Source organism: Rhineura floridana, chromosome 16 (assembly GCF_030035675.1).
Source record: "Rhineura floridana isolate rRhiFlo1 chromosome 16, rRhiFlo1.hap2, whole genome shotgun sequence".
In the NCBI taxonomy this organism is placed as follows: Eukaryota; Metazoa; Chordata; class Lepidosauria; order Squamata; family Rhineuridae; genus Rhineura; species Rhineura floridana.
Window position 1 is genome coordinate 11,542,089 of NC_084495.1, and position 21,459 is coordinate 11,563,547.

Below are 21,459 nucleotides of genomic sequence, written 5' to 3' on the forward strand. Positions count from 1 at the left end.
AGAATAGCTTCTGAAGCTTCTTAAAGAATTTCATATAGAATAGTAAGGTGTTGATGCCTATCAAAGAATAGAGAAATAATAAGAAAACAGATACAAATTTAAGTTTCCACGTCTAGGGCATTTCATACGGAAGTGAAAGGTCTTCCTAAAACTTGTCTTCATCTTCCTCCTGAAAGGTGAACTTTTCTGGACAGTTAGTTCCAAAAAGCTGACAATATATGGAGACAGGTGTGGCCCTGATGGCCATCCATAACTACTTCAGTGATGTAAGGTCTCCCAACAGTCCCTTCTTAGATAATCTTCAATCACAGGGTTGAATATGTGGGAAAAGGTTTGCATTCAGATACCCAGGTCGTGTAGAACTTAAACCGTAGGTTAGTTCCAGCACTTCTAGTTTGGCTCAAACTGGTATCCTGTGCAACTTCCTGAGAACATGGGTAATATGGTGCCTATGGCCTGTTCTTATTAGCAGCCTGGCTGCTCCATTCAAGACCCAGTTGGAGTTCTGGACAGTTTTCAAATGTAGTCCACATAAAGTGCATTGCAGCAATCTAATCTTAGAGTTACTAGGACATGTATGATGAAGGTTGTCTCCTTCTTCCAGGAGAGTGCAGCTGACATGTCAAAGAGAGCTGAGAAAAAAGCAGGTCTGGGCATGGCTTTCACCTGAGTATAGCGCAGCTTTGCTGGTCGTTGAGCAATATCCTTTAGTGAAAAGGGCAGTAGTGCATAAAACAATGACCGAGGGCAAAATAGTCAAACATCCTATTTTAATTATCCATATGTGTAAACTGCTCTGGAATCTCATGTGATGAAGGGTAGTTTAAAAATAAAGTATAAATAAAGTAATAAAGCAGCAGTTTCTCTAGCAATGATTCGATGGATGAAACAAATAAATGCTGCTCTGTTTTATATGAAATGGCAGTTTATGTGAAATCCTCTTAGAAAAGAGTAACTTGGCTCTAAAACATAACAGGATAAATCCTAGGGAAAACAATGCTGTTGATGCTATTGTCAGGGTCTGACAAGATAATCTGTTTTTTCTCTTGTTAAGAAACCATTAAAATAAATATTTTCCAATCCTGTATCTCTCTCAGTAGCTACATTCTTTCTCTTTTTCAAAGTATTACTTTAAGCTTACCATATGCCCCCTTTTGCAAACATTAAACAAGGAATTATAGACATGTTGAAGCTGGAATTGATTTGCCAGTAATAATTGCAACTAACCTTAACCCCTTCTAAAACCTTTCTAAAAGTTATTGCTTGTGCCACCATTAAAATGTCCTGCCAATTCGGTATTGTTATTGAATTACGGTGGTAGTTCTGTTATTGTTGTACTGATTTTTCTGTTAACAGCTTTCTGTTGCCTTCAGAAAAAAAAGCAAGTGTAAATATTAATTGAACCATAATTTTTAGGTTCAGCGGGGTCCAAAATGCAGAGGCCCGATTAAGTGGCTGCAGTTACTCCTAGAACTTTCATAACCCCTGTTCTAAACTGTTGCATTGGTTGCCAGTTGGTTTCTGGACCCAATTTAAGGTGCTATGCTAGTGTGTAAAGCCCTAGAGGTACATTTGGCACCTTCACTGTACTCTTTTTGGTGAATGCTGAAAATGCACATCTTTCCCCTGGTCTTTGACACTTAAGATGAGTGTTTTCAGGACCCACCCTATTCCTATGACTGTAATTGGTTTTAACTGCTTTTAATGTTGAATTTTAAACTGTTGTAACCTGGCCTGGGACCTGCTGGTGAAGGGTGAGTAATAAATTTAGTAACAATTCACTAATAGGCAAAAAAAAAAACTTGCAGTTTAAGAATGTACCTATAGACAACAGATATTTCTATCTTACTTTAAAAAGTGGGGAAATTGGAGACCTATAGTGAATGCACCAGGGGGGGAGGAGGTTTGACCTCCTCTCTGAGATATTGTGCTCCCCATGGATTTGTCAAAATGCAAACACAATTTCGGTTGGTGTTTCACAGTCCAAGCCACTTCCTGTGTAGCTTGGAAGAATTTAGTAACATGTGCCTCTGAGTGGAGGGGAGAGGGAGGGAGGGGAAAGGCAGGTTTGATTATTTGCATGCTTATTGAATTCAATGGGATTTACTCTCATGCAATCATGCTTAGGATAGATGAAACTCACCAAGGGGGAGGAGAAGGGAGAGAGGGCTGGAGTGAGGAGAAGGAAGGAGGGAGGGGAGGGGGGGAGGGGAAGGCAGGTGTGATCATTTGCATGCTTATTGAGTTAAAAGGGATCTACTCCTGTGCAATCATGCTTAGGATGGGTGAAACTGAGCATGGGGGGAGGGGAAGAGATTTGATGAGTGGGCATTTGGCAGAGCGAAAGCCCCTTTCCTTTCCAAAAGGACAACATTGTTAACAGTACCATTATTTTTTCAGGGTTTCCTCCACCTTTTTATTCTACAGTAGACACATGTAGTCTCCCACCCAAATTTAAACCAGAGCTGTCTGGACAGATCCAAACCAAACTCATATTCCACTTACTGTTCATTCATGGCTTCCCCCAAAGAATCCTGGGAAGTATAGTTTGTGAAAGGTTCTGAGAGTTGTTAGGCATCCTGTTCTTCTCACAGAGCTATAATCAACAGAATTTTCTTGGAAAAGGGCTGACTGTTAAACCATTCTGGCCACTGGAGCCCTGTCAGGGGAATAGGAGTCTCCTAACAACTCTGAGCACCCTTCATAACCATTTAAAGTACAATAAATGTCTGGCATGGGTGTGGCCCCCTGATTAGCCAGGCCAAACAGCTGTTAGTGTTCTAAAACCCAGACAGACAGTTGGTTCTTACTGAGCATGGCTGTGCTATCATAGACACCAAGGTTAATTTTCTTTAATTAAAAATCAGCCATGCTTTTTCTAAACTGCAGAAGGTAAAGGTCATAGTCTGGGGCAAGGTCAGTAATAGAATTACATGTACTCTGTGAACATAGCTGATTTTTAATTCATTTTGAACTCGCACAACTAGTTTCACAGTACTTTGGATTCTGAGCACAATTCAGAAATGCGTGCCATTCACTAGTATTGTATAAAATGTAATGTTTAAATAAATAAGTGGCCATATGTTTTTCCCTGTATGGTTTATTTAATAGTTCAAGGTAAAGCCATTACATTACTAAACTGTATAACTATATATTGATTATAAAACAATAGGTCTAAAATCTGAGACACTTAGTATATGGGAGGGGGAAAGGGTAAAGTAACTGGGTTAGTAACCTTTAGTCTCTCAATTGAGTTGTTGGAAACTTTCCTTTATCATAGCCTACGTAATGTGGTTAACACACACACACACAATAATTTGCTTGCTCATTTCCCTAGTCGAGAGGTTATTAAAGGACATTGCTGGTGAACTTGTGTGCTTACAGGAAGTACATGGCTGCTGAGCAAGTCCTGTGAAAGCTGCTTTCTAATACTTTGCAACTTAAAATTACTATGTGTAGCATGCCTTTCTGCAGGAAGTCTGCCTTTGCACCATTTCTGCCAAAGCTAATGATTTTGCAACCTTATCATTTCAGGTGATACTGTTGATCTACGATTATGACTTTATTCTGCACACACAAACTTATCTTTGGTATTTCCCAGTAATAGCAATTTTAAAGTATACAAGCCGTTACCCACAACTAAATGTCAAGCCAGCTTAGCCTAGTGGTTCATTCGGAACTAATGTTGTGGTTTGTTCTGACCCTGAATGCTTTAGCACTGACCAGGAAGAAGGCTCTGGGAGGGGCAAAAGTGACAAGGATTACTTTCCCATTCTCCCTCCCAAATACCTCATTAGCCAGCCATATTGAAGGCTAGCCTCATAATCCTTAGACAAGCTACAGAATTAGGTTATAGAACTGGATGTTCTTAAGTAGCCCTCTCACAAAAACAAGAGCATCATGTACAGACCATGCTTTAGTTGTCTCATACTGTACAAGGAATATATTTTATGCCAAGCATAGAGAGTTAAGATAAGGAAAGCATCAAAACATACTATGCACTTGTAATGTCCGAAATGAATTTACACCTGTTTAAAACTATAGCTGGTGTGTGTGTGTGAATAAATCTAAGGAATAATAAAGAATTTGATTTAACTGAGGGGTATGATTAAAATTGTGTTGTGTTGGTATTCATCTATCCAGCTTTCAGAACTCTCCGTCGGCCACACCCCTTACTGGCTGTGCACTCTTCCATTCTCTAGTGCTTTTGTCTGGCTGGAATGTGCCCTTGAAATGTGATAATGCTTCTTGCTTGTCTGGATGGGGAAATATTTATTTATTTATTTATTTATTAAGCTTATAAACAGCCCAACTAGCAATAGCTCTCTGGGCGGTGAACAAAGTACAGTAAAATCATAATACAATACCACAGGACATAAAAACAATCAAAAATCAATTACAACAATTTGTATAAATTTAAATTAAACTAAATTAAAATGCTTCAGTGAAAAGAAAGATTTTCACTTGGCGCCGAAAAGAAAACAGCATCGGCGCCAAGCGTGTGTTTAACTTCTGGCTTCTGTGTATCTGGAATGTAGCCTGTTGTACAGAGTCATATCTGTTGTTCTGTTCACTTTTCCTCTAGCTCCACCACCACTGGAATAGGCCCACAAGGGAATGCAGCCCTTAGGCTGAAAAAGATTCCCTAATTCTGGAGTACAGGGTGTATGCCAAATTCTGTTCATAATGTTGATCAACATTAACATCTGCTCTCCAGCAAATATTTCAAATCTGTACCTTAAGAATATAAGAAGAGTCTGCTGGATCAGGCCAGTGGTCCATCCAGTCCGGAGTCTTGTTCATACGGTAGCCAACCAGATGGCCAAGGGAAGCCTGCAAGCAGGACCTGAGTGCAAGAGCACTTTGCCCTTGTGTGGTTTCCAGTTACTGGTATTCAGAAGCATACTGCCTCCAACTGTGGAGGCAGAGCATATCCATCATTACTAGTAGCCATTGAGAGTCTTATCCTTGATGAATTTGTCTGACCCTCTATTAAAACCAACCAAATTAGTGGCTATCACTGCCTCTTGTGGGAGCAAATTCCATAGTTTAACTATGTGCTTTGTGAAGAAGTACTTTCTTTTGTCTGCCCTGAATCTTCTAACTTTCCACTTCATTGGATGCCCACAAATTGTATTGTTATGAGATAGGGAGAAAAACTTTTCTCTATCCACTTTCTCCATGCCATGCATAATTTTATATGCCTCTATCATGTCACCTCTTACTCGCCTTTTCTCCAAACAAAAATGGCCCAAATGCTAGTGAACAGTACACAGTATTCCAAATGGGGACGCACTGTAGATTTATATAATGGCATTATTATATGGGCAGTTTTATTTTCAATACCTTTCGTAGTGATCCCTAGCATGGAAGTTGCCTTTTTCACAGCTGCCACACACTGGGTTGACATCTTCATCAAGCTATCCACTATGACCCCAAGATTCCATTCCTGGTCAGTCATTGCCAATTCAGGCCCCATAAGTGTATATGTGAAGATTTTTTTGCTCCAATATGCATAACCTTACTTTTACTTTTAAGTTTTACTTTACACTTGTTTACATTGAATTATATTTGCCATTTTACCACCCATTCAGTTTGGAGAGGTCCTTTTGGAGCTCTTGGCAATCCCTTTTTGTTTTAACAACCCTGAACAATTTAGTATCATCAGCAAAATTGGCCAACATGCTGTTCACCCCTAACTCTAGATCATTTATGAACAAGTTAAAAAGCCCAGATTCCAATACTGATCCTTGAGGGACTCCACTTCCTGCATCCCTCCATTGGGACTACTATCCATTTGTTCCTACTCTCTGCTTTTTGTTTCCTAGCCAGTTCCACAAGATTCCATGACTGTTAAGCTTATTCAGAAGTCTTTTGTGAAGTACCTCATCAAAAGCTTGTTGAAAATCCAAGTGTACTATAGCTACTGGTTCACCCCTACCTATGTGCTTGTTGACACTCTCAAAGAACTCTAATAGAGTAGGGAGACAGGACGTGCCCTTGCAGAAGCGATTCTGTTTCAGCAATGCTTGTTCTTCTATATGATTGGTTATTTTATCTTTAACAATACTTTCTACCAGTTTTCCCAGGATATATTTTAGAAAACCAGCCTGTTATTTCGGGGATCCCTCCTGGATCCCTTTTTAAAGATTGGTGTTACATTGGCCATTTTCCAGACCTTGGGTATAGAGGCAGATCTGATGGAAAAGCTGCATATTTTTGTTAGAAGATCAGCCTTCTCACATTTGAATTCTTTGAGAATTCTCAGGCGAATGCCATCTGAACCCAGCAATTTGTCGGTTCTTATTTTGTCAGTTAAACCTAGAACTTCATCTCTTATTTGCCTCAGTTCCTGAGATTCCCTTCCTGGAAAAGTTAATTTAGGCACAGTGATCTGCCCCATATCCTCCACTGTGAAGACAAATGTAAGGAATTCATTTAGCTTTTCTGCAATCTCCTTATCCTGCTTTAGCAACCTTTGATTCCCTTGTCATCCAAGGGTACTTTGAATGTATCTGAAACATTTTTTAAAAAGTTTTTAGCTTAGGACCCTAGCTGCTACCCACAATGGAGATAAGAAAGCAACTGGGAGAGGCACCTGAGGAAATCCCTTGTCAGTTTCACCTAAATTTGGTTTTAAGCTAGCCTGGCTGGCTTAAAACAAGGTGAAATTTGAGGGCTGGGTTTATGTGAGGCAGGGCAGCATATCAGCAATCTATATAAATTCAGATCAAAATCAAAATGTATTCATATGACTATTTTATGTGCATGTTAGCAAGGACTGGAGTTATACATAAGGACTTCAGTAAATTATTTCATGCATTGTATTTAAGCTTCACAAATAATTGTTTTGGCTGCTGGTGTAATGACAACTTTTAATAGAAATTCTATTTCAATAGAGTTGTTTTTAGACATTTCATCTGTATGTCCAAACTAGATATGATGGCAGCAGACCCATGTCTTTTAGAACTCATGTTGCTGCCAAATGAATATAAAGCAGGTAGGTAGGACTTCATGTGAGGAAAGGGCAGGAGGCAGTGCTGAATCTTTTCCCCAGCTAGGTCAGAAACTGGAGCTAAGCTCCAATGGATGAAAAGTGACTAGGGAGGTGAGGGGAAGAACAGTGCATGACATTACCCCTACTTTATACAAGTTTAGCATGATCTATTGTAACATGAGTCATATTGCTGTAATGTGATGCTGAGCATGATTTTAGTCTTGACGTCCAAGTTGGGAATAAGCCCTGTTGGACTCAGTGAGGCTTACTTCTGAGTAAACATGCATAGGGTCAGGCTACAATTACATTTCATAATTATAATTTTGTGGGATGGACTCTCTTCATAAGCATCACAGTACAAACAGATTTTTTTATGCAGAAAATGATTTTATCCAGAAAATTATAATTTGAAAAGCACTACTTTTATTTATTCAATTTATACTCCACTCTTCCTCCCAGTCAATATAAATCTAATAAAGAAATAAAAATAAATAAATAAATTATTGCTAACCCAAATAAAACTTAAACAGTTTAGATATATTCACATCTGTAGCTTTGCACATGAGACAGTAAGCATTTTGTTTTGAATAAGAGTGATTATTTCATTCACTGGAATGCCAACTCATTGTTATGTCTGGGAATACTAAATCCCTATGTATGAAGTATCCTCCTAATTTGTGACTTACATTCATAAACCTTGATTAAGTTCCAGAAGGTGATAGCTCTTTTATGGTTAAAGTCAGCAATTACTGCTTATAGCCTTTTACTCTGATCCTGGAAACTTTAAGGGTACAAGGGTCATTTAAAATTTGAAATAAAACATAGCTGTCTCTTTGTTCCGTCTCAGCCCTTCTAAATAGGTAGTTCTTTGGTTGAGGGCAGGGTATGCACTGCCTTTTACAGAGAAAGCACTTAATACTTTGCTGGATATTGGCAAGCAGTTACGGATTACTTCCTAGTATTCTGTGACTTCTTGTAAACACCTAGCCTGTATTAGTGGTGTTTGATAAAGTTCTAATGCCTTGGCTCTTTTTTTAAAGTGTTATCTTACTACGAAGGCACAGAACATTCAAGTATTTGCATAGAATCTTAGGATGCATGCTGTATATTGTAATAAATATCTTTGTGTGTTAAACTTCTGGTTTTCACCATGGAATGTGATATGATGTAGCATTTCAATATGAGCAGTAAATCTCAGTCTAAATATGTTTTTGGAAAAGGGATAATATTTATTGGAGCAGGAATTATGTAGTATGGTTGATCCTTGGGCTGACATGGCCTCTTGACCTGCTGAGATTTGTCCCACCTGTTAATCACAGGTTTTGCATGGAAAGCATGGTCAGACACCCCCTCCTCCAGCCAGGAGAACTGCCAGGCTGTGCAAACACACTGTTAGTAGTCTACCATGTAATCATACATTTAGGTGCCTGCTCATATTTTCCTTTAGCTTCAAATTTTCAAAGCCACAAATATATATGTGCCCCAAATGCATGCAGTAGGGCCCCGCTTTCCGGCATTCCGCTTTCCAGCATTCCGCTGATGTGGCGGCTTTCAAACAGGGGAAATTCCCTGTTTTAAAGCCGATTTTGCCATTTTGCGGCATTTTTGCGCGACACAACCCATTAAAGTCAATGGATTCCGCTTTATGGCTGGGTCCTGGTCCCTAACCCGCCATATAAGTGGGGCCCTACTGTACAGTATATTGGTTGGATATGGCCGGTAGAGGTGGCTGTAGTCATTTCCTTCTTGTGGTTCCTTCTCTGCTTTCTAGGAATCAGCTTGATCCTTTAACCCTTCATTTTCCAAACAGCATTAGCATTATATTTTTCTTTTCATGCTCACACCCTCCTAAAACCTTTAATGTTGCTTATTTAGTTGTTTTATGTTGATGTACACCACCCTGATGTTTTGTGAGAGGGTGGTATAGAAATACATTTATAAATAAATAAATATCTATCTAGATTTAGAACTGTGTGTATTTCATGAATGAATGTTCAGAAAGTAGCTTTATTTTATTGTAAGCGCATTTCTGGTTCCCATGGAGAAGTGGGTTTGTTGGTTTTAATGATCAGACTGTGTAAAGATCACTTTTTGGACAAGGACTAGTTTCCAGCTGTTGGACGTTGGGGCAGCTGCATGGCTCCTAGTAGAACTTCTCATTCTACTATCCCAAATCCTGATTTAGCCATAATTAACAAATGCAGCATAACGTAGTTTATGTTTATGAAAATAAAACCAAAAGGCAGAATAGTTGAAAAAGTACTTGGGGACATTTGCCAATTGCCCTTTGCTACCATTTACGTAAATGGGCAGCTTGCATCAATGAAGTAAGAAGGTGCATACCACTTGTTTCCTTTACGCAAGGAGGAATGTGCGGTGACAGTTGGCTGGAATGATCATTAGTCAGTCTGTTGTTATAGGTTGCAGCACTGTAAAAACATGACTCTTAAGACTAGCCTTGTAAAAAAGTTGCTATGCTGCAAAAATGTTCATTAGCCTGCTTGGGGCAGGAGCAAAAGAGAGACCTGTATCCCTCCTGCAGCATATTACATTTCTACACTGGGTGCAGAAGAGAGGGCTTCCCTCCCCTATGGTAGCTGACTTGGTTTCAATGCAGGGTGTGGAGAAGGAGCCGAGCACTCAATTGCTCCTCTGTCCTCCTGCTCACTCACCTGTGTGGAATTGGTTGTCACCGATAGCTACCAGGCGAGAGCTTAGACAGACAGCTGTTGAAAACCTTGCTAAGCTTGACTAAACTTGGTGCAGCTAAAACAAGTTACTTTTTACAAATATTTTCCTGTCTCGAAAATCCCCAACTTTATCCTGTTTGAGTCCAAGGATCCAAACAAATCTCAAGGAGGATATGTTTTTTGCCAAAATAATTGCTGTCCACAAAGAAAGAAAATTAGGGAAATTATGAAAGAAAATTATGGCTGACTTCAGTGCAGGTCCCATTACTGCTAATCTTTCTCTCCTGTAAGATTGCAACCTAGACCTTTTAATTTGTCTCACTATGTATACAGGAGCCTTGTGTTTATGTAGGACATCCTGAAAGGGATATTGTGTCTCTTGGGGAGAGAAGAGGGAATTGATCTTAACTATTTGATCTCCAAATATTAATAGTTACTATTACTATTTTAATTGATTACCTGCCCTTCACCCTGAGGTCTCTGAGTGGGTTACAACAGTTTAAAATGCATCCTTAAAAACTATTTAAAACAATTTGCAGTTACAAAAATAGGGTGGGTCCTAAAAATACATCTCAGCACTATTAAAAGCATTTCAAAACTTTTGAGGCTTTTGTTTGTTTGTTCTCAGTTGTAAACTGATCCTGTCTTATGAAAGTTTGCATGCATCATAGCTGGTTTGATCGGCAATTCAGGGCTTTGTGAGCACACTGAAGGTGCTGCTATGCGTAGGAGTTTGGGTACTCAATCTTCTGTATGGCTGTTGACATCTGTGACGTAGGGCTTGCAGGAGGATGAGGTGGGGGAGGGAAGCTGATCTTTCTGACTACAATTTTGGGGAAGCAGTGGATCAACAAAATTACTTTGCTGTAGTAATTCCTTTGCCTTCAGTCTCTATCACATTCTCTAAATGCCCCCCTCAGGTTTAATGGACAGAGTTATAGTGGATGGAGAAGCTACAAAAGAACTGTCTTCCTTTTATACTGCTAATTATAGTTTTGTGCAGGAAACTTATTTTCTTAAAAATAAATGAGAATGTATTTTTTATAAATGAAGCAAACATTTTAATACCACTTTTTGACTCTCTCTTTTTTAAAAAAGGCCCATGGTCACGTATGACCATTACATTTCAATACAATTAAAACTAGGGAGCATTAAAAGCAAGAAAATAAACAAGTAAAATGATACTGTAGTTAGCAAAATTAAGATGCATTAAAAGCCTGCTGGAAAAATACTACTTAAGCACCTGCCTGAAAGAGAAGGAGCTACGTTTCAGTCTTCATTAACAGTAACTATAATATTTTATCACATCCTTTCCGGTTCAAACATTAGACAGCTAAGAGGGCTATCAGCCCAAAGGTCAACCATGCTTCATGGTTCCTGCTCCAAAAGGGATGACTACTCGTTCCAGATAAGCTCTTGGGGATTTATAGGGCTGAGTACAAAAGTGCTTAACCATATGCAGAATATGTATCTTCTAGCAAAACGTAAGTTGTGAAAAAAGGTCAACTCAGTTTGACCTCTCAGAAATATTAGCGTTGTCATGGCTATTCTTGAATCATTTCTCTAGAAGTGGAAGTAGTAAGTCATGAAACTTTTAAAAAAATCTTCTTATGTTAGTAGGCGTGTTCTTCTTGCCTTATAAGTTCCCTACTGCACATACAGACTTGCTTGCAGCACAAACTTGGAAGGCTTCATTGGTGAGTGGCTGGGGTTTGGGTGCATATATGTAGTTTGGCTTGGATGTGCAAGCACCTCTTTTTTTCCAGTAACAGTTCAATACCTTTAAGTCTTCTGATCTTACTCTACTTATTTTTTTAAAGCTGCTATCCAGTTCCAGACAGAACAATGCTTATAATATCAAATCTTAGACTTTAACCTGTTTTTGCTAATTTTACAATTATTTTGTAGCGGACATAAGTGTTTCATAGCTTTGAACAAAAACTTTTAATTAATGCAGTGTTTAATTAATGCAGCCTTGTGGTATCATATTTTCTTCTGTCTCATTAAGATGCAGTGAATAACAAGTACCTTTTGTATGAGTTTTGTAACCTGGTAGCTTTCTTCACATTCATTTTATCTTGGGGGCAGGGAAGGCAATTACTGAAAATGCCATCTTGCTCTCTGCTTATTCAATGTGGGCCATTTAAAAAATTAATGACACTGTAACATGAGGTCCTTCTCATTGTTCTAGTAGCCATGACCTATTTTAGATTTTATTTCAAGTGCTGGGAAGAGAAGTATATCAAATTCACTATCTCAAATACTTAGCAAAACACTAAAGCATTATTGTGCTGTAAGAAGCATGTTTCTTTAATAGCAAAGGTGTTTGTTTAGTTTTTACCAATTGAGCCATATACTTACTATGAAAACTAAGTTCCGTAACCATATATTACAGAGTTGTATCAGAGCAGAAATATTATTGTTAACCTTCTGAACACCGAATAAACTAGTCTAGATAGCTTGTATTCTTATGAATAAGTTCCTGAGTTGATGATGAAATGAACTGACTTGGATGGAGAAAATAATGTGGGAAGACTGAAATGAAACTACCAGGGAGCAGACAAGTGGTGGCTATACAATTTTTTTTTTTTTACAAATGAAAAAAAGGAAATGGACTGCTTTCAAGTCGATTCTGACTTATGGCGACCCTATGGATAGGGTTTTTATGGTAAGCGGCATTCAGAGGGGGTTTACCATTGCCTCCTTCTGAGGCTGAGAGACAGTGACTGGCCCAAGATCACCCAGTGAGCTTCATGGTTGTGTGGGGATTCAAACCCTGGTCTCCCAGGTCGTAGTCCTTAACCACTACACCACAAATGAAGACCTGTGTAAAGTTCATGTATGTAGTAATAACCTCTCTGTCTATTTTCTTCCTTCATTCTCTTTTGCATACCTTTGTTTCTCTCTCTCTCTCTCCATACACGTGCGTACAGCCTGTCTACATTACACACAATATTCATACGCACTGCTCACATATGCTACTTTTATGCACATAAAGCATGTGCACACTGCACTGATAATGCCTACTTCTCTGCAGTATACCTTCCCTCCTGATGGCATTAACCTCTCTGTCCATTTTCTCCTGCTGTCCTACTTATTCCGCCCCTACGTCCTTGTTAAACTCTTGAGAAGTTAGATTATTTATAAACATCGTGTAACAGGAGAACGGTCCTATAAGAGACCAAATATGGGAATATTTTAGATATTCCCTCCCAGGGGATGGGAGAAAATCAAAATGTAAATAAAGAGATGTAAACCCTGGTTGTGAGAATGAAATAGTATAAATCAAGGTGGAGAACTACCATCCTGTGGATCAGACACAGAATGGATTTTGTGTGAATGGAACCTTCTTCTAAGCCTAATTGCCATGCGGGTTTCCTGCTGCCAGTTCTGGCCCACTCACTTTGAGCTTTTGCCCTGCCGACCCCTGGTATGCATCCTACCCTGAGATTTCACCTGAGGGAGGAAAGTGGCTCTTGACATAAAAATAAGCTTCCCTATCCCTGATGTAAATAATGCTGTGAACACACTAGTCGCCAGATAAAAGTATTTCCATTAGCCACACCTGGAGGGGGAATGGGTTGATCTGCCGATCAGTTGTGAAATCCCTTTGAAGCTGAATTTTTTAAAAACCACACTCAAACTGCTCACGCTAGGTTTTACAGCAAAAAGGGGCAGGGCTTGACGAGTGTCATGAGCCCCCATTTTCAGAAGAGAAGTGGAGATGCACTGGAACCGTCAGAACGGTGAGTGTGTTTCTACCCTAATACTCTACTTAATTGTAAATTATCATGGTTTAGTAAAGTAGAACCATTGTCGTAGAATAACTGAGTTGTAGGTCTACATCATGTAAATTCTGGACGTAAATTCTGGACTGAAAAGTATACCCAGGGTGTATGATTTTGACCCACTATTGTTTACAAAGTGATACCGAAGATTGAACAAGGATTAGAGCAGTTTCAACAGCCCAATCATATACGTGGCCGCTCAGGAAAAAGTTCCATTTAGTTCAGTGGGGCTTACTTCCAAGTAAGTGGGTATAAGCTTGTAGATCTACTGTGGTCAGTGGTGCCAGTGCAGACTTAATGCTATACCATAGGTACTGGAGGGGGGGGAGAGGAGGTGACGTGTGTGAGTCCTTGAAGCACTCCCAATTGCTACATAATAATTTGTGAATTGGACTTTGTCATTCCACGATAGACTTAACAAAGGTTGGGTTGTTATTTTGCCCACTTAACTATCATTACAATACCTTAGCATCTGCTGCTAGAGATGGTATATTATAATAGTTGGAAGAGTCAATTATTTTATGATCTGCAAATAAATAAAATTCTTCTCCCATTATCCTATTTCAAGTGTGCTTATACTAGTAAGGAACTGTATTTTTGGTTTCTGATATATAGCTATTTAAAAAACAAGCCTTGGTTTAACAGTCCAGAAAGTAGAGAGGGGGGAGTGTGTGTGTGTATATATATGTAATACTGCATACCAACTATTGAACTGCCTCATGAAAAACCAATAATGTTTTTCATGTGCATTGATGGTTCTAGGTTTCCTATTGCAGGCAGAAGCAACAGGATAAATGTTTAAGAACATGGCACTGGATAGCTGTACCTACCTTTGTTGCACTCTTATTACAATGTCTTTCGAATTAGCTTGGTAGTTCTGAAGCAAAATTGAACCCCAGCACAGTGTCAACCTAGGATAGGGAGAGAGGGAGGTGGTGATACTGTTTTCTTGTGTTGGGGATAAAAGAGAAATTAGGAATTTGTTGATGTACTGCCTACTCCACTTGCTAAGGTGCCCTGCTTTCAGCCCCTCTGGCCTGAGGTTCCCCATAACTGCTGTAAAAGAAACACACATTTGCCCGTTGCCATAGTATAGTACTGTACTACGTTCAGTGGTGCTTACTCCTAATTAATTGCGCATAGGATTGCATCCGAAATGAAACAGAAATGCTCTCATTTTTATCCCTGATGTATTTATAACATGCATTGTAAATCACCTGAAGAAAGCACAACTGTAGTTTTCTTTGAGGGCTATTACTGTTCTTTCTTACTGAAGTGATGGTTGTCTTTTGAGGCTTGAGCATTTAATGTGTATGGGCTTATCCAAACGGAGTGGGATAATCCACGGTTTGTCATCTTAGTCCTCACTTTGCCTTTTAGTTCGCTCTTTCCCAATTAAAAATAACGCTTTTTTTGCACCCGCAAGACTCCTACATTCTTTTCGCTTTTTCCAAGCTCCGCCTCTAAAACCTCCCCTTATCAACCAATTGGTCAGCAAAAAAATTATGTATGCTCCTCTCCCCCTTTGCAAGGAAGCACAATATGGCTGTAAAAGAGTTCTCGCCTGGGAAGGAAAGGCTGCTGGTCGGTTTCACGCCTGCCTTGTTTGTATTTGCCATATTATGCTTAAATGAATGTATGCTTTTCTGCCTTTATTGATATTTAAGGAGATACACGTGCTGGCAATTGCACTTATTTCTCCAAAAAAGCAAGAAACGTGTCACCCCCCCCCCTTTCTCCCTTTCCTTCCCATGGAGAATGAAATTGACAAAGCTTTCCAGAGCAGGCTTAAAACGGACCAGCAAACCATTTCTTGTTTGTATTTGCGATATTACACTTAAATGAATATATGCTTTTCTGCCTTGATTGATATTTAAGGAGATACACGTGCTGGCAATTGCACTTATTTCTCCAAAAAAGCAAGAAACTGTCACACACCCCTTTCTCCCTTTCCTTCCCATGGAGAATGAAATTGACAAAGTTTTCCAGAGCAGGCTTGAAACCGACCAGCAAACCTTTTCTTGTTTGTATTTGCAGTATTTGCAGTATTACACTTGAAGGAATGTATGCTTTTCTGATTTGAAGCAAAACCCCCAGCAAGTAGAATGAAATTGACAAAGCTTTCCGGAGTCAGGCTGAAACCGACCACCTCCCCCTTTCTCGCTTGCTGTGCATTGCAGATCTCACCCAGAGTGGCCGCCCAGTTTGCAGGCTGGCAAAAAATAAAATGCATCTGCGCAGTAGTTGCAGACCCCCCCCCCAGCACCCCACCATTGCGATGATTGGTTCAATTTTCCCGGGCTTATTCTCGCACATGCGCAAAAGTGCAAATACGTGATTGGCTGGAATGAGGAGAAGGGGCAAAGGGAAACGCCCAAGAACCGCCCATCAGCTGTAAAGTCCACGGTATTGGATCCTAACTCCTGAAGGCACAGCGGATGATTCCCAATTTTAAACAGCAAATCACATTTTTGCCGGTATTGCAAGGAGTGGATTTAACCCGTGAAAATGCGTAACAGCGCGAAACGTCATTTGGACGACCGAAAAATAATGAACACACATAGCGGGCATGTCACACATTTTGCAGTCGTCTGGATGAGCCCTATGTGTGTTTTGCAAATCAAAAAAGCTACAGCTGTATATGCTGGGGGGAAATATTTTATTTCACCATTATAAGTAAGTCCACGAAAGGTATTAGCCAACCATTTTTTAAAATAAATAAATAAAATGATACTAGCTTGGTGGGGGCTGGCAGGAGAGCTCCATTCCTCATGCTGTGGCCTGCTGCTTTTCTGTGCTGGGGTTGGGAGGGATGAAGCGCTCTGCCACTTTGCTATTGGAATTACATGCTGTTCCTTCTTGCCTATGGCGACCAGGCTAGTGCTTTAATACAAGCGGCCTTCATTTCTAATTATGCAATTGCAAGATGACTGTTTATTCTGTAGAGGCTGAATGTGTGGGCTTGGGTAAAGTTGTCTCTCTTTACAAATTTTTTTTAAAAAGGTAAATGTTGCCACTGAGCATTCTTCAGGCTTCATAGTACCCTTGCTGGTGTGCTTTCCAAGTGCTTTATAGCATTTACACAGCATATTCAAGCTTAACTGCACACTCATTCAGGGTCTTCATAGTTTAAAACCCCCCTGAAATTTCAATTTTTCTGGAAGGGTAGTGGTCCATTTTGCACAATCTTTATGCACTCACACACATTGCCCTTGATCCTTACTTTCTATGAGCAAGGAAACAAAAGCTTGCTTTCTATGAGCAAGGAAACAAAAGCTGCAGTTTACTATAGCTAGCTTCCTTCCCTCCCTCCCTCCCTCCCTCTCTCTCTAGTGCCTGGTTACATGTGCTGCCCTGGGCTCCTCCTGGGTAGGAGATTATTTATTTATTTATTTATTTATATATATCCTGCCCAGGAGGAGGCCAGGGCGGCACATGTAACCAGGCACTATGGTTCGTAGGCTCCAAACAAGCCAGGCTTGAGAAGTCAACTATTTTTATTGTGTGAATGTGTCCTCATTCTTGGCACCACAGTCTTCCTGTATATTCTCAGTTCTTCTGTTCCATGAAGCCTGTTGTGATACTTGCCTCCCTTTTTTAAAACAACACTATTTGTTGAACAGCAAAACTTTATAAGTAGCTGCATAACAGTCATAACTAAAGTTCTGCATAACTTTAAATCTAGATCTTAAACAGTCTTCCCCAACTTACTGTGGATTGAACTACTTGTGAAGAAACCACTTTTTTTCTGGATATACTGTAAGTATTTGCATTTTACCTTACCAGTGCTTATTATTAAATATGTGTTTCATTAAGGCTTCTGCGTTTTTAATGTAGAAATGCAGACTATTTTTGAAGTGTGTTGATTGAAGTAAAATCCTGAATCGAAATGTATCCTAAATGTAACTTATGTCTTTCTAATGGCAAAATTTAATGTAAATATGACTGTGTATATGGGATTACTATTAGCCTTTGAATTGGGATGACTAGCAGCTGCTCAACACCTCTTTTTCAAAACATACCTTTCAGAAACTTTCATGTTGAAATGTTTTAAGTGTTTCAATGTGAAGCTTGCATGGTAGCACAGGGCACTGGCACTGCTCTGAAAATTTTTTAACTAAGATATTTTTAGGATCAGTTAACCTATTAAAAGTGTGGTTAATTCTAGGTGACATCAACACAATAGATCGGATATAATATTTTTATAGTGCATTGAGTTTTGTAAATAGGCAGATAATCCTGAAATGCACAAACTTCTAATGAATTCATGTGTTTAAAAGCTAGAAGTGCATTTTCCTTGATGCCATTGGTTTGACTTTAAATAATATGGAAACAAATAAAACATTTTCAATATACCACTGCTGAAATGTACTTTTATGTTTCATTTACGATTTTTAGAAATGGTGAGGAAAAGTATGGATAGCTTTTCAGTCTGTCAGTGAGCTGCTTCTTGTCAAACGCTTCAGGGTGCAGTTTTGCTGCAGCCTTAGTATTGAATGATTATTTATGCTGCTTAGGTAGCCTATGTTAATTTCAGATCTTTTATTGTACATTTGATGCTGTGCATTCATTCTGAATAGTAGTGACATCTCTGAGCCCTTGGTGACCCTAAATTGGCCTGCTTTAGCCAGTTCTGTGCATTTAAAATGTATTGAATATTAATTGAACTGTGAGGGAACCTCCCCCCTTTAAAAAAAAAGCCACTTTAGAACAAGGTGATTGGGACTGGAGAAACAGTAGATGAGATGGGGTGACTAACCTGTCTGCTGCTTTTGCATTCCACATCTCCCTCCTCTATGGATTCAAAGTGCATGTTTGCATTTTAGAATCCAAGTAAGGGGGAATGGCTAGGAACTGCAGAAACAGCTAAAGAAGTGTGTGCGCACTAGGGGTGGAATCTATTTGCCAGTACCAGTTTGAAAGCATTTAGTTGACCTAACAGGCCAGTATTGATTCAAGTATGCTCTTTGTCTGCTCTCTGCTGCTTTTACTGATCAGTTTTCCCCTCCCCCCAAAATTAATATTAATATCTATATTTTGAAAGGAAATGTAGATATTTTGAAAGGAAATACCAATAAATTGAAGGAAATATTGATAAAAATATCATTCTTAATACTGGTATTTTAGAGGTGGATTTTAAAAATCAATTTTTGAAAATAGCTGCAGAAAATTGATACATAAAAATCCAATCTGTAACAATAGAGAATAAGCATATTAATGGAAAATTCAGTACCAAATCTGAATTGGGTGGAATTATAGCACATCCCTACTGCATGCATACACGTGCACACACTTTCTCCAATCAAAATTTCCCCATTTCTGGATGGATGCAGGGGAGAGTTCCAATGCATACATTTGTGTGTAAGTGTATAGTTAGGCTCTGAATTGGTGTTGCATGCTTTTACCTTCTGTGAGATTTCGAATGCTTCAGATCTAGTTTTATGTTATGTCATATTGCATCACTGTTCTTCACTAGAGCTTTAACTATAGTATTAACATTTCTGTCTCTGTGTTATATGCAATTTACTTCTGTTGGAGTGCTTAATTAACTGGAAAAATTATCAACATATTCTTAAGGAAAAGGCTAATGTAAACTAATCCCATTTACTTGCAAGTATTGGGACTAGCCTTTTGTAATTAGCAATAACATTTTTTTTAAAAAGTCCTGTTTGGAATTGTCAAAAGATACTTAGTTATAGAGCCATGACAGCTCCATCTATAATGGGAAAACAAAATATATGAATGTGCCATTATGGCAAAAACTGCAGTTAGCCATGCTGGCTGTTCAGAAAAAATCCAAAAGCAGTACACTACCTGTTGTTAGGAAAAACTAAAATATCACAAATAAGAGAACAAACTTTCAGCTTTTCCAAACTCACTTTCAGCTAGATCAGGGGTGGGAGATCCTTTGGCACCATGGGCCAGAACCTTATCAGGATTGGCTTTGTGGGCCAAATTTGACAGGTGAGTGGGGCCATTCACATGTCAATCACACCACATCATTATGACATCACATGATTGACAGACTTATTTATTTATTTATTTCATTTATACTCCGCCTTTCTTTTCATGATAGAAACCCAAGGCGGCTTATATATGGTTCCCAGGCAGTCTCCCATCCGGGCACTGACCAGACCTGACCCTGCTTAGCTTCAGCAGGGGGCTGGCTTCATGTGCCTTCAGACCATAGCCTGCGACCTGCCCACCTGTCAAAATCCCTTGCAGGGGTTCACAAGTGCCTGCTGCTGCTGAGGGAAGCTGGAGAAAAAAGCCTGCAATTTAAAACGCAGCCTTTTCCCTCTTGCTTCCCAGAGGCAGCAGAGGGACAAAGAGGAGAAGGAATTATTCCCTTTGTCTCCCTTGCAACTGCTGATGAAGCTGGAGTAACTGACAGAAGAAAGTCTGCAATTTAAATTGCAGGGTTTCTTTCCTTGCTTACCCCAGAAGCGGGGGTGGGGCAAAGATGACTCGGTGAACTCTTTCTCCCCTTCACCCCCTGGCATTGCTGCTGGAGTTAGTGTGGTGGGAAGGAGAACAGGTTTCTATTGAATGGAATCTGTCCACCCCCTTGAGCAATCAGGAGCCCACTTTAAACTCCGGATTGTTCCTTTGAAGTCCTCCCTTACCGACCCCACACCTGACTTCCCCAACCCAGCCTTGCAGGCCAAATGGGGAGGCCTGGGGGTGTGTGTGCATTGGTCTGCAGGCTGGAGGTTTCCCACCCCTGAGCTACATGTTCAGTTTAGAAAAAAAGGATAGGGGAGGGGAAAAAACAACTCCTGGCAGAAAAAAATCAAGAGCCTTTAACAGTCAAGATGCAAGGGGTAAACTTACATTAGATCATGCTTAAAATCTTCAAAACATGCTCTGTGTTCGTTCCATCTTAAGACAGCATGCAGATTTTGTGGGCTTTTTAATCATATCCTAGTATAGAGGCTCTCAAATTTTGCTCCAGAAGCTACCAGGTGATTCATGCAAAGATTTCAGAAAAGTTGGCCTTGCGCTTGATTTATTTTTCTGACACAAAGCAATACATTCCGTTTTGAGCAGTCTGGATTTATAAAACAGGTCGTGGCATACAGTCTATGATTTTCATAATATGGCACTGGTATTGACAGTGTCAATGTGAAAGAAGAAAAATGTTTAAGTGTTATGAGACCCCAAACTATTTTCAAGTGGTAGGTTAGGTTTCACCTTTATAATACTTCATACCCAGAGTATGTGCCTTACCTGTTTTAGTCCCCTATGTTCCCCTTTTATTTTTAGTTAGATTGTGCACCTTTGTGGTTAGGACGTGTTTCTATTGGTTTTATTCATTTATTTTTCTGTACAGTGTCATGTGCATTGATGGCGCTGTATAAATAAACAATAATAAGTGGCACACCCCCAAAATGTTTTGAGAACCACTACCTTCAACATCTTTTTCTTTCTCCCCACTCTCTAGCCTTTCCCCCCCCCAAACATATAATATCTTAAAGTAAAGTTCTGAGATATGTGAAAGCTTTCTCACTTCCCTGTGATGTTTTAGTTGAACCTAACAAAAGGTATTACACTACAGTTGCTTTCGGATTTTAACTATATTAGGTTTAAAGGAGCAGACAAACATATAATAAATTCATAGAAAATTGGTCGTTTTTGGAATATTGGTAATGTAAAGCACATCCATGGATATGAATCTTATATTTAGAAAATGGAAACTAGTGGATTTCTAACAGAAGTCATATAATGGAATAAATTATTGCATCTCAAGCACTTTTTTTTAAAGTATATACCGCTTACTACTTCACTAACCTTGTTCAAATTTGACATTGGCTTGTTAAATAGAATTTTACTGTGATTATACCTTTGAATCAGAAACCCATCATGTTGTGCTATATAATTAAATAATCCTAATCAGCTGCATAATACATATTACCAGTCTGTAGCTGTTGCTATGCCTTAAAGCAAATTAAATTATCATGATTAAATAATAGCTTCTGCAAAT

At 39.3% G+C, this 21,459-nt stretch overlaps 1 protein-coding gene across 7 annotated transcripts in view; it reads left to right on the forward strand.

The window, feature by feature from the left end:
- Positions 1–21,459, forward strand: part of ACSL4 (acyl-CoA synthetase long chain family member 4) — a 102,783-nt gene that overhangs the window by 55,893 nt on the left and 25,431 nt on the right. For all 7 annotated transcript variants that reach the window (XM_061598142.1, XM_061598140.1, XM_061598141.1 and 4 more), the window contains exon 2: positions 17,161–17,234. The gene's annotated coding sequence lies outside the window, so the exon portion shown is untranslated. The remainder of the gene's footprint in view (positions 1–17,160; positions 17,235–21,459) is intronic.